General features: G+C 43.7%; 1 protein-coding gene across 5 annotated transcripts in view; it reads left to right on the top strand.

The window, feature by feature from the left end:
- LOC124015503 (junction plakoglobin-like) overlaps positions 1-12,483 on the top strand; it is a 92,675-nt gene that overhangs the window by 22,378 nt on the left and 57,814 nt on the right. For 2 of the 5 annotated variants that reach the window (XM_046330748.1, XM_046330749.1), the window contains exon 2: positions 4,640-4,717. The exons of the other annotated variants lie outside the window; for them this stretch is intronic. The gene's annotated coding sequence lies outside the window, so the exon portion shown is untranslated. The remainder of the gene's footprint in view (positions 1-4,639; positions 4,718-12,483) is intronic. 5 annotated transcript variants of the gene reach the window in all.

The following is a 12,483-nucleotide window of genomic DNA, read 5'->3' as shown; positions in this document are numbered from 1 at the left end:
TTGGACACCATAAGAACAAAGCCAGTATCACTTCCTCAAAATAGTCAAAATTGATCTAAGATAAATCAAGAAATCTGTAATTAATGTTGATGATTTTTCTGAGGATCTTTTAGAATTTTACTAGCTAAGGTGTTTGGTGCAGTATTTTGCAGGTCAAAGTTTGATCCGCTGTGCTGCTGAGCAGGTCTGTCTCACTGTCTGTGTGTTCTGCTGTACGATTGGATTCTAGTGCAAGGACTTCACACAGCATCATTCCGAAGACATGACACTCTTGACACTAAACTTGACATCTTACAGCAGTCAAAACACTGATACTACTCGCGCTAGTCAAGACAACAATAAATGATTCAGAAAAAAACACATGCAGTAGTGAAAATGCTGCTTTTCCCACGTTAGTTAAAACATATTCTGGACTCACGCACAATCAAATGGGACCTTAACAAGAGTAATCTTCAAATAATCTTTAAAGGAGAGAAGTGGTTGATTATTTCAGCCTTTGTATTTACAACTCAATCTACTTAGCCAATTCTTTGTCTACACCAGTGGAGGCTCGTAGAGTAGGACAGGGAGGACCATCCTCCTCAGTGAATTTCATAAAAATAAAAGTACTAAAACATTCAAAAGTGATCTACAGTAGCCTCAACAGCACTCTGTAGGGTAAGCACCATTGTGTAGCCGGAGGACAGCTTGCTTCCATCCTCCTCTGGGTACATTTTCTTCAATACAAAACCTAGGAGGCTCATGATTCTCACCCCCTTCCATAGACTTACACAGTAATTATGACAACCTCCGGAGAACGTCCTCCAACCTATCAGAGCTATTGCAGCATGAACTGACATGTTTTCCACCTAATCAAAATACTAGAGAATGAATCTAGTACTGAAAGCATAAACTACAGGTAGCTAGCACTGCAGTGCATAAAATGTGTTGAGTAGTTGACTCAAAGAGAGAGAAAGACAGTAGTGGAACAGTTTTGAACAAATTCATTTCTTCCAAAATTAAGGAGAAGTGAGAGAGAGCTAGCTATAGTTGATTGTATTTTGCGGGGCACGTCTGTCACACTGACTGTGTGTTCTGCTGTACGATTGGATAGACCACAATCACCGCAGCTGTTTATTCCATGGTAGTCGGCAAGTGGGTATTGTCGAAATCAAAACCCAACCCTTAAATAAGTCATGACGAGCTCATCTACACAAATCCCACAAAACTGTCTTTTGGATGATACTGACTTTATGACAGAAATGAACCTACTTGCACTTTGTCGTCAATTTGTGCACTGGAATAAATGTTTCTGACTAATATTGGTGTCAGATATGTCATTTTCAACTAGGGAAGTTGGTTTTTGAGTTCAGTTCTGCTTTAAAGAGTGCACTACGTAGTCATCGTAAGAGTTAACTGTACCCTTTATTCTGAATACCACAAGGTAGTTCTAGTGCAAAGACTTCACACATCATTCTGAAGACATGACACTCTTGACACTCAACTTGACCTCTTACAGCAGTCTAAACACTGATACTACACGCAATAGTCAAAACAACACAAAATGGTTTATAAAGAAACACATGCAGTAGTGAAAATGCTGCTTTGCCTACATTAGTTAAGGCATTTTCTGGACTCACACACCATCAAATGGGACCTTAACAAGAGTAATCTTCAATTCATCGTTAAAGGAGAGAAGTGGTTGATTATTTCAGCCTCTGTGTTTACGACACAATTTACTTAGCCAATCCGCTGCCCTTTTATAAAGAATGCTTTTCAATTTATTCCTTGACTTCCACCTCCACCTTTCCTTCTTTGTGTTTACGTAATGATTGTTTTGATGTAAGCCTTCATTTATTTGAATTATAGGCGATGGCAACCAATTTGAATTGGCACATTGAGGCATAATGAGTGTAGCTCAAGGAACAGAACAATGAGGTGCTCTCGTCAACAAGCATCGATTGGAACATGAGAAAATTAGAACTGACTAAGTCGTCTGAAAAGGCTCGCGAGCAATCCTCTTTAGCCTTGAACGAACATATCCATTTCTACACATGCTATGACAATGGGTACGTCTCCCCCGCTTGTTGCACCCTCGCTTGGTTTCTTCCTCCTCAGCTCTGGGCAGTTTGATCTGTTAAATTTCACAGGGCTTAACCGTCCCCTGTTTTTCTCCGTCTGTGTGTGGAGGAAGAGTTCACTCAGTGTGCGGATTATTTCTCCCATGAGGCTGAGGGGGTGAGGAGAGCCCAGTCTGTCAGATCTGCCCACGTTGCCTCGCCGTTACCGTGCCAACCCCTAGGGTCGGAGGGTGGGAGGGAGAGTGGAGCCGGGTGTCTGCAGGCTGTCAGGTCTCTGCCAGGTCTCCCCGCGACAATCCAGACCAGACCGGCTACATCTCCACAATGGCCAGCGCCTGTTGTTTTCAGGTTAAGGTCTTGTTCAAATGGCCTTTGCATACTCTGGTCTTGTAGTCCACCGCACCCACTTCTGTTCTCCATCTGTGTGTGTGTGTGTGTGTGTGTGTGTGTGTGTGTGTGTGTGTGTGTGTGTGTGTGTGTGTGTGTGTGTGTGTGTGTGTGTGTGTGTGTGTGTGTGTGTGTGTGTGTGTGTGTGTGTGTGTGTGTGTGTGTGTGTGTGTGTGTGTGTGTGTGTGTGTGTAGGCCTGTTGAGCCATACAGCATACAGCTGGCTCCTCTGCACAAAATCAGGATGACTGGGGGACAAGAGGGTGTAGGAGGGCTCAGGTTTTAGCCTACAAGCTTCTTGTCTCTCTTTGTGTGTGTCTCTCCCTCTCTCTCTCTCTGTCTCTCTATCTCTCCCTCTCTTTTCTTTGTCGAACCATCTCTGACCCCGTTCCCCCACTGATGCACTCTCCCTGTCTCTTAACTTTGTCTTCCTGTCCATCTTTTCCTCTGTCGTTTTCTCAGCCTTCCTCACTTTTAACATGTTTCTCTCAGAGATCCACTTGTCTCTCTTTATCTGTACTGATCCTTACACTATTCCAACTGGCTTTGGCCATATGTGACCGACCAGCTCGATTCAGTTCTATGTAGCAACATTTAAAAAACGTTTTATTTAATTTTTTACAGTGGATAAAAATAGAGACTCAAAGATAGAAAACGGTATATCATACACTGCAGTTGAGGAACAATGGGAAGGTAATTCTGCTTTGAAGTTGATAAACTTGTAACCCAATTTTTGAGAAAATGGCCCTTGAATGTTCTGGTACACCTACTGGAGAGCTCTTCTTTGCCTACACCAGTGGAGGCTCCACAGAGGAGAAAGGGGAGGACCATCCTCCTCAGTGAGTTTAATAAAAATACAAATAGTGAAACATTAAAAAAGTTATCCTTTTTAGATAAAAGTATACTAAATATATTCAAGTCACCAAATAATTGATTAAAACACTGTTTTGTAATGAAGGTCTAAAGTAGCCTCAATAGCAGTCTGTAGGTTAGGACCATGGTTTAGCCGGAGGACAGCTAGCTTCCATCCTCCTCTGGGTACATTGACATCAATACAAAACCTAGGAGGATCGTGGTTCTCACCCCTTTCCATAGACTTACACAGTAATTATGACAACTTTCAGAGGACGTCCTCCAACCTTTCAGAGCTCTTGTAGCATGAACTGACATGTTGTCCAACCAATCAAAATATCAGAGAATGAATTTAGTACTGCAAGCATAACTTACAGCTAGCTAGCACTGCAGTGCATAAAATGTGATGAGTAGTTGACTCAAAGAGAGAGAAAGACAATAGTTGAACAGTTTTGAACAAATTAATTTCTTCCAAAATTAAGAAGAAGCGAGAGAGAGAGCTACCTATATTTGTTTGTATTTCTTCATACTCTCACTTTCACTTAGCTACTGAATGCAACTAGCTAGTTTAGCCTACTCAAACACTCGGCTCAAACAGAGAGGGATGCTATGTTAGCTAGCTGGCTATGGCTATCCAACACTGGAACTCTTCCAAGTCAAGGTAAGCTTTTGGTTTTATTACTTTCTTGCCACCAGGGCCTGCCGGTGTAACTGCTAAACTGTTTTCTGACTGTACACTGTACTGCATGATTGTAGCGGGTTTACTAACACGTTAGTTCTTGTAGCTATGTTGACTATGAAGTGATAACGATGTAGGCTGTGTGCAGCGGTTATAGCGGTCATGTTATGAGGGTTTGGCTTGGAAAGTATTTTTTTGTCTAGTCACAGATAGCTGATGTGTTGTGCACTGAAGTCCACAAGTGAAGGGAAAAGGTGAGAGGAGGAGAGTGCGTAGATAGTTGCTGTTTTCATGTGGCTGCTATGAAAGTGAATTGTGTTTGCGTGTGATCAGGGGTATATTTATTCTGCCGATTATGTTCAAAAACGTTTCTTAAACAGAAGCAAACGAAACGAAAATACCTGAATTTGTCCAGTAGAAATTCTCATTTGCAACTGTTGGACTGATGATTACTCCCTAGATCGGCTAGTTGAAGGCAAGGGTGTGCAAGGCGTGTCACGCCTGCTCCCAATCTCCCCCTGGCGCTCGAGGGAGCCGGGCTTTCCTGCACTATGCACTCCTGCCACCATCATTATGTACAACTGCTTCACTCGTCATGCGCATCAGCGATTCATTGGAATCACCTGTGTTAATACCTCCCCTATATCTGTCTGTTCCCCAGCTCTGTTTCCCGCTTCAGCATTGATTGTCATATGTCGTTGTGTTACCCGGTTCTGACGCTGTTCCTGTCCAGTTCCAGGTCTGTGCAAAATTAAATGTTCACTTTCCGTACCTGCTTCTCTACCCTACTCGGTTTTTACAAGACAGTATAGAATGTGTCACTGTCTGTCACCTTGATTACTAAACATTTTCTAATTTGATAACATTTTCATTCATAGGCTATGTTGTAGCAACCTCGTGATGGGTACAGGGAAAATTCAAGTAAACCTATCGATGTTACATTGAGCTGGGTGAATGAAATATGAATGACAGCCATACAATATGCTGTAATAGAAATAAGGCCATGCTCATAAAAGAAAATGATCATCCTCCCTCACCTTGGATCGGACCGACCGCCACTGGTCTACACCCATTCAGTATCATTCACACCCTCTTAAGCCTTAGCCTCACCCATCTCTTTTAGGATACAGATTTAAGGCCATGTGCTAAACAGTGAGTTAGGTAGTGTAGTAAACATACAAACATTTCAAGACTAAAAGTGGTGAAAGTAGTAGCAAAAATACACTTTACCTAGTCCTTGACCTATATCCTAATCCAGTGTTTCCCCAAGTACCCCCAACAGTACACATTTTCATTTTAGGCATGGAGAAACACACGTCATTCAACTCATTGAGGGCTTGATGATTAGTTGACAAGTTGAATCAGGTGTGCTTGTCCAGGGTTACAATACAAATGTGTACTATTGGGGATACTCGAGGATCAGGGTTGGGAAACATTGTCCTAATCTGATTTTGCCACAGGTCATGTTGTTATTCACATTATTGTCTCTGGTTAACAAACACTATATCAAATAAAAGCTATGTTTATTTGTCACATGAACAGGATACATAAGGTGTAAACTGTACAGTGAAATGGTTACTTGTGTATTTGCATAGTAGCAATATCAAAAATAGAAAGTGTCCAGATAAATATTCTATAAATATTTTATAGTTATTAGATGACTCCTACCCAGACACACTTGTCTAAATTGATGGACAAGTGAAAGAAATGCTATAACCAACCCCCAGCCACAGCTATCTAAGTGGACGGGTCACTATTGTTTAGACATGTACACATGTTCATGAAATACTGTACAATAGATGACCGTAATCACCACCAGATACACTTGTCTAACTTGATAGGGCATGTAATCATCTGACGAAGTGGAGTCTTTTGTTTAGGCATGTAGATAGCTAGCTAAACAATGTGCCTAATGGTGCTTTCAAGACAACTGGAAACTTGGAAAAATGAGAGGTCAAATCATCACGTCAGTGATCTTCAGATGATAAAATTGGGGCTCTAGAAAGAGGCCCGAGCCACCGAGTTGGAATTCCAAGTTGGCTGACCGTTCAAAATTATTTTTCCCTGTCGGAGTTTGCATTTTTCTGAGTTCCCTGTTATCTTGAACACCCTGAAGTCTGAGATTTCCAAGTTCCCAGTTCAGAGTTCCCAGTTGTTTTGACCGTGGAAATAATCCCAACCCATACTACTAGAAATACAAACTGATTGTGATAGCTAGTCAACATGCATGAATCTGCAGGTAGCTAAAGCTAACTTACTAGGTTCAATGTTAGCTAGCTAGCTAACATTAGGCTATAACTAGCTATGCAAATGCATTTCTGAGATACAAATAATATTACGACACAGATCATACACATAATGTTAGCTAGCTAATAGTATGCTTTAACTTTCAATGAAAATTACTTTCTGACAAAATTAGAAACGTAAAATATCTGAAAATGTAGCCTACTAGACTAGTTTGAAGATGTAACCCGGAGACAGGTGTTTTCTGTGTTCTCTTTTCGACTCCCCTCCGCATATGTGTAAAGAAATGGCAGGATTTTCTCCATCTCCTGAGCTATCATCCTCTGCTTCCACCGGGCATTCCAACATCTTCCATGACAATAACACTGTTGACTGTCATTTCTTCCCCATCACTGTCATCAGAAGGCTCTACAATGTCTGCTTCAATGAAAATGTTTTTTACCTAAATCAGGTATTTCCTCGTGGTCTGATTCATTTTCAGAGTCAGAGAGAGTCGACGTGGCACGATCGTCCTCCAGAAGGTGTCTCCATTACCATATTTTCCCACTGATCTTCGTCCATAGTGCCTGTTAATTTCAGGGTAGCTCTTTTTGCAGTTCTTCATGACATCTTTCAAAAAAGACACAGTAGAAAGGATTATCTACACATACTGAGCAGCTCATGTTATAGACGGAAGCCTGCTACATGGCAGGCCAACCCAAACTCATCTCTCGGCATGTCCTATCCATTATCTCAGGCAAACATGGCTTGCAAGAAGGTTCCTGACTTTTTCTGTGGCTAAACCAACCAGGTCCCTAATTGAACAATTGTATTTGTACTTACAGATGGAATACACGTTTGTTATTAAGGCACATGAAAGTTCACATGTTCCAGAAGGCAAAAATGTTCTGCCAAAAAAGGCATTTTGATTTTAAAAAACATATTGTGTATATATAGTATTATGGTCCAATGGCTGTATGTTTTTGTGTGTATTTGTCAGTATTTTGTGTGTGTGTGTGTGTGTGTGTGTGTGTGTGTGTGTGTGTGTGTGTGTGTGTGTGTGTGTGTGTGTGTGTGTGTGTGTGTGTGTGTGTGTGTGTGTGTGTGTGTGTGTGTGTGTGTGTGTGTGTGTGTGTGTGTGTGTGTGTGCGTGAGAACAGAGCAGTGTCGATAGTGGTTAAGAGACATGACCTCAGATTATCCGGTGGTGTTTTATCAGGGTTTTTTGAGGGGAAGGGTGACATATTGCAGGCCACAATTCCATCCCCTGAGGCTGTCTCACACACACACACACACACACACACACACACACACACACACACACACACACACACACACACACACACACACACACACACACACACACACACACACACACACACACACACACACACACACACACACACACACACACACACACACACACACACACACACACACACACACACACACACTTTTATCTCTATCTGACAGAGACAGTTTCTCTCTGGTCAAGGAACAGCTCCCACAGGATCTAAGAAGAAAAGAGGGCTGCAGGGAGAGGAGTAGAGGAGAGAGGAAGACAGGCAGAGATAGAGACAGATCTAGACAGACAGAGAGCGGGAGGCTGGAGACAGAGGGTGGAGAGATGGAGATGATGAAAGGACTTAGACTTGTTGAAAGACAGAAATTAGGTGGTTGCCAAAGGAGGAAAACAGGTTTTGTGCAAAAATGTAGCATGCAATGTCAGTGGGGAGAATTGCAGTTAAATAAGCACCATTTCAATCCCTGCTTTGTCGCTGTGAAAGAAAAGTAGCGTGTGCATGTGTGTGTGTACATGTGTGTTTGCATACACGCATGTGTGTGTCTATGGTGTGTGTGTTCAGGCAAGCCCCAGTAGTCTATAACCCGTGTGTCTCCAGTGAGAGGATGTGTACCGAGCCAGGCCCCTCCAGTGAGCCAGTCGAATCCTTTCAATTGATGCCTCGCTCAGAATATTGAAGGCCCTGTCTTCTCCAATTACCGTCACTGTCTCCCCCCACCTCCTTCACTTTCCAACCTCTTCACGATCTCCTCCTCTCCGCTCTTCACTCCATCTTCCTTTATCTCTCTTTGCTTTTCTCTACCATTTTCCTTTCCTGCCTAACGGTCTTTCTGCGTACTTTTCCTTTCCTCTGTTGCGCCATATCCCTCCTTCTTTTCCGACTATTTATTTTTCTACCCGTTTACGTTCCCCCTATCCCTCGTCTGTCCGGTTCTCCTCTCTCTATCTCGCCTCGCTTGCCCTCGGTCCTCAACGTCTTTGAACCGCTTCCACTTTCGCACTCTCTCTGTTGCCTTGTCTTTTGCTCAGTCTGTCGGCGGCAGTGTTGGAATTGGCTGCATTGCTACGACATCCTGCAGTGCTTCAGTATGCAAAGCTGAGAAGCTGGCTGGGTTTTCAAACAGTGCAGTGACAGCATAATGTCCTCCTGGCGTCACACACCAGCAGATGAGGGGCTAAATAGTCACTGTTAGCAAACCAAGCGGGTTCATTTAGAAAACAAACCATTGGAAGAACTATGAGTTTAGGCAATAACAAGTTGCTTGATGAATTCTGTTGTGCAGTTCAGCAGCTGAGACACATTTTTGGAGGCCTCTCTCTCTCTCTCTCTCTCTCTCTCTCTCTCTCTCTCTCTCTCTCTCTCTCTCTCTCTCTCTCCTCTCTCTCTCTCTCTCTCTCTCTCTGTCTGATCTTTGAAATCCATTTTCTTCTGGCAAGGCAGGCTAGTATCTACAAATGTTTTCTCCTGTTGAATGTTATATTATTTTCCAGACAAGCTCTAAAGGGAATTTGGGGGATTTTCTCTGCTCCCTTCAAACAGAGGGAAAGTAAATTCTATATCCATCCGATATAGAAAATTGGATAAATGTTGCCTGTAAACATAGGCTCTAGCCCTCTGCCTCCCTCCACTATTTCTGTCTTCCTCAGTCACCCTCACTCTCTTTCTGTCACTCTTTCCTCTCTATTCTCATCGCTCCAATTCCATCCCTCTTTCTTTTCCCCTCTAGTTTATTATTTCTGTTCAATCTTCTCTGTATGTTTTTCTGCTTCTTTGTCCAATTCATGCACCCTTTCTTTCTCGCTTTCTCTCACTCCCCTCATCTTTCATGTTCTGTCTCTGAGGTCTCTGTGGTCGGGCTCAGCTCTCTATCCCATGGGCTCAGTTTCAAAGTGAGCCGTTTAGGTGCTCGGCTGATTTATTTAACGCCTAGTGTGTAATCGCCACAAATCCGCCCCGCTCACCAGGAGCCAGCACTCTTTTTTTTCTTCTCGATCCTTCGTTTCTCTCTCTCCTCCTGTACTCATTTCAAAGTCTGTCCCCATCTTAGCCATTGCTGAGCCTGGCATTGATTGGTGGGCCCAATGCTCTAACCATTCGGCTATCTGCCACCCCTTGTGGTAGGGGGCTGTGGGTAAAATGGACTGAATGGGGGAAATAAAAACAACACTTCAAGGGAAACCTGGAGAGGGAGAAAACAAACATTCGGCCGCCTCGCCTCAGTCCCTGGAGCTTTTTTCTGGTATGACGGAGGACTGGATAGATTGTGGAGTGTGGCGCGTGGATAAAGGGTACTGCTACAAAAATGATGTTATCTGCTGGGTAAAACGCTCGCCTCCTCATATCGCACAATCAAAGAAGAGGCTGGCTGTGGTTGGTACCAGGGGGAAGTAGCAAAACAACACTGGGGATGGAGCTTGAGATGGAACTTGAAAGTCCTGGTTGGAGGATCGTTGTGAAACTCACACCACACAGCATTCCTCACAACGTTCAGGGTGTTCTTTTCCCCTTTCTACGTTGCTATTGAAAGTCAACACACCACAAGAGTTCACAGAAGTGAAACTCTTTTCACCTTGGTTTAATAAAAGGACTGAGTTGATTTTGGCATGCTACATGCTACGTGCAATTTTGCCAACACAATTATATTTGTAAGCCATGTTTCTTGTTGCATAATGGACTCTCGTATCCTAGTTGTCCATAAAGGGTATTCACAACCTGTGTGGAGAGAAGGATGTGGGGGAAACCTGGTATAAAACATGTCTGCAAATTGTCACTAATTTGCTGATAAGATTAGTAAATAGAGATGCTATCAGTGGTTATGGCCAGGACGTAACCTGTCCCCCACCCTGGCATGGCCAGGGTTTAACCTGTCCCCCACCCTGGCCCCCCACAGTCCTCCAGGCACTGCACTGTAGTGAGGAAATGCAACGGAGCATTTTGATTTACTCTTGTGAAGCCTGGCTTTCTCAACCCGAACCTCATCCATTTTTCCTTTTTTTTCCTTCATATGCTGCTGAGACTGCTGTTTCTCCTACCAGGGACCTTTGACCCGCTAGAGGCACTTTCTGCCATGTCCAGGCTTTTGCTCTACTGACCTTGACCTGTGAGGGTTGGCCCTAATGGTTCCACCCACAGTGTATATCTAGCATTGGATCCACTGTACCCCAATGGCCTGGATTCCAGTCTGTGTCCATCCCTCGCTGCTTTTCATTTTCATTTCCTCAGCTTTAATCAACCTACAGTGAGCTAGCCACACACAACCCTCCCCCTCATACTGTTTAAAGTCATCCTCTGTCGGCTCGGGGATCTCTTCCCATTTACTCATAGCACAGGAAGGCATGCCAAAACGGATAAGGGATCTGATGAGTGAAGATAGCTCAAACCCCCCGCCTTCCTCTCTCTGAAGACCTGATGCTTTCATCGTTCCCCTCCGTCAGCTTTGAGCCCAACCTTCTGGGCCTTTAAACCACGCTTCTCCCTCGTTCTCATTTACTGGCTTGTAAACGCACACGGACATATCCTCAAGTGCATTGACTGATACACACATAGATGCAGATACACACGCACGCACACACACACACACACAAACGCGCACATACACAGACTACAGACTAGCGTGGGAGCTGCAGACACTGCTTGCAATTAGACTATGTCAGTGAACTTGCTGCTAGTGGCTAATGACTCACTCTATCCATATGTGTGAGAGATCCTATAAGGCTAATAGCACTGAGAGAGAGAGAGAGAGAGAGAGAGAGAGAGAGAGAGAGAGAGAGAGAGAGAGAGAGAGAGAGAGAGAGAGAGAGAGAGAGAGAGAGAGAGAGAGAGAGAGAGAGAGAGAGAGAGAGAGAGAGAGAGAGAGAGAGAGAGAGAGAGAGAGAGAGAGAGAGAGAGAGAGAGAGAGAGAGAGAGAGAGAGAGAGAGAGAGAGAGAGAGAGAGAGAGAGAGAGAGAGAGACTGGAACTTCTGATGGTTGTTAGGTTAGCACCCCTCCCACTCACTCTGTGCTTCATTAAAATCCTACAGAGGGGACAGAGCAGAGAGGGTGGCGGTTAGGAACAGAGGGAAATTCCTTCCTCTCTACTTTTAACACAACAACACACCATACCACAGCTGCAGTGTCAGCCCATTTGGAAGGAAGGCATGAGAGGACAATGTGGATAGTATGGTATAAGTTAGACGACGTATTTGTTTTGTTCAGGAGACTATTACAGAATAAGCTACAGTTCAAGACGGAGTACATGTGATCATTATGTATGTTACGGTTTGGTGTGTCTTTGAGATGACTGCCCATTCGGTAGAAGGGAAGAGACCTGTGATGAAATGGTAGAAATGAGGGTTGTAGTCAGATTTCAGATGTGTTGTGTTTGCAGTTAAACTGGATGTTGTTGTTTAAAAAATATATATATTTGAGAGTTTAACATGTCATATAGTGCAGCTTACGGTCCTCTGAATGAGATGTTTTTGAAAGGGAGAGCTTAATCACTATAAAGGCTCATTTCTATTGTCTCTCGTTCAGTCTCAATAGAGAAACCTTCATCCCTCAACCTTCCCAAGAGCACTTGATATGAGCTATTGAACTGGCAAATCACATCCAGGAACAAGGTCCAACGGATCCACTACAATGTCGACCAAAAAAAATCTGATAAGAGAGCCCTTTGTCAACATTTATGGACTTAGACTTGGATTCAGAGAACCTAGAATAGTGTTACACTTGATAGTGATTGGGCTTCGTCATGGTCTTCCTTCGCTCACTAGTTTTCTCTCTGAACTGACCTCTGAGAGAAGGTAGAAACAGAGGAGGTGTGTGTGTGTGTGTGTGTGTGTGTGTGTGTGTGTGTGTGTGTGTGTGTGTGTGTGTGTGTGTGTGTGTGTGTGTGTGTGTGTGTGTGTGTGTGTGTGTGTGTGTGTGTGTGTGTGTGTGTGTGTGTGTGTGTGTGTGTGTGTGTGTGTGTGTGTGTGTGTGTGTGTGTGTCCATGCACC

The sequence above is a fragment of the Oncorhynchus gorbuscha genome, linkage group LG26 (assembly GCF_021184085.1).
Source record: "Oncorhynchus gorbuscha isolate QuinsamMale2020 ecotype Even-year linkage group LG26, OgorEven_v1.0, whole genome shotgun sequence".
Classification (NCBI taxonomy): Eukaryota; Metazoa; Chordata; class Actinopteri; order Salmoniformes; family Salmonidae; genus Oncorhynchus; species Oncorhynchus gorbuscha.
This window is presented reverse-complemented; position numbering and strand designations above follow the sequence as displayed.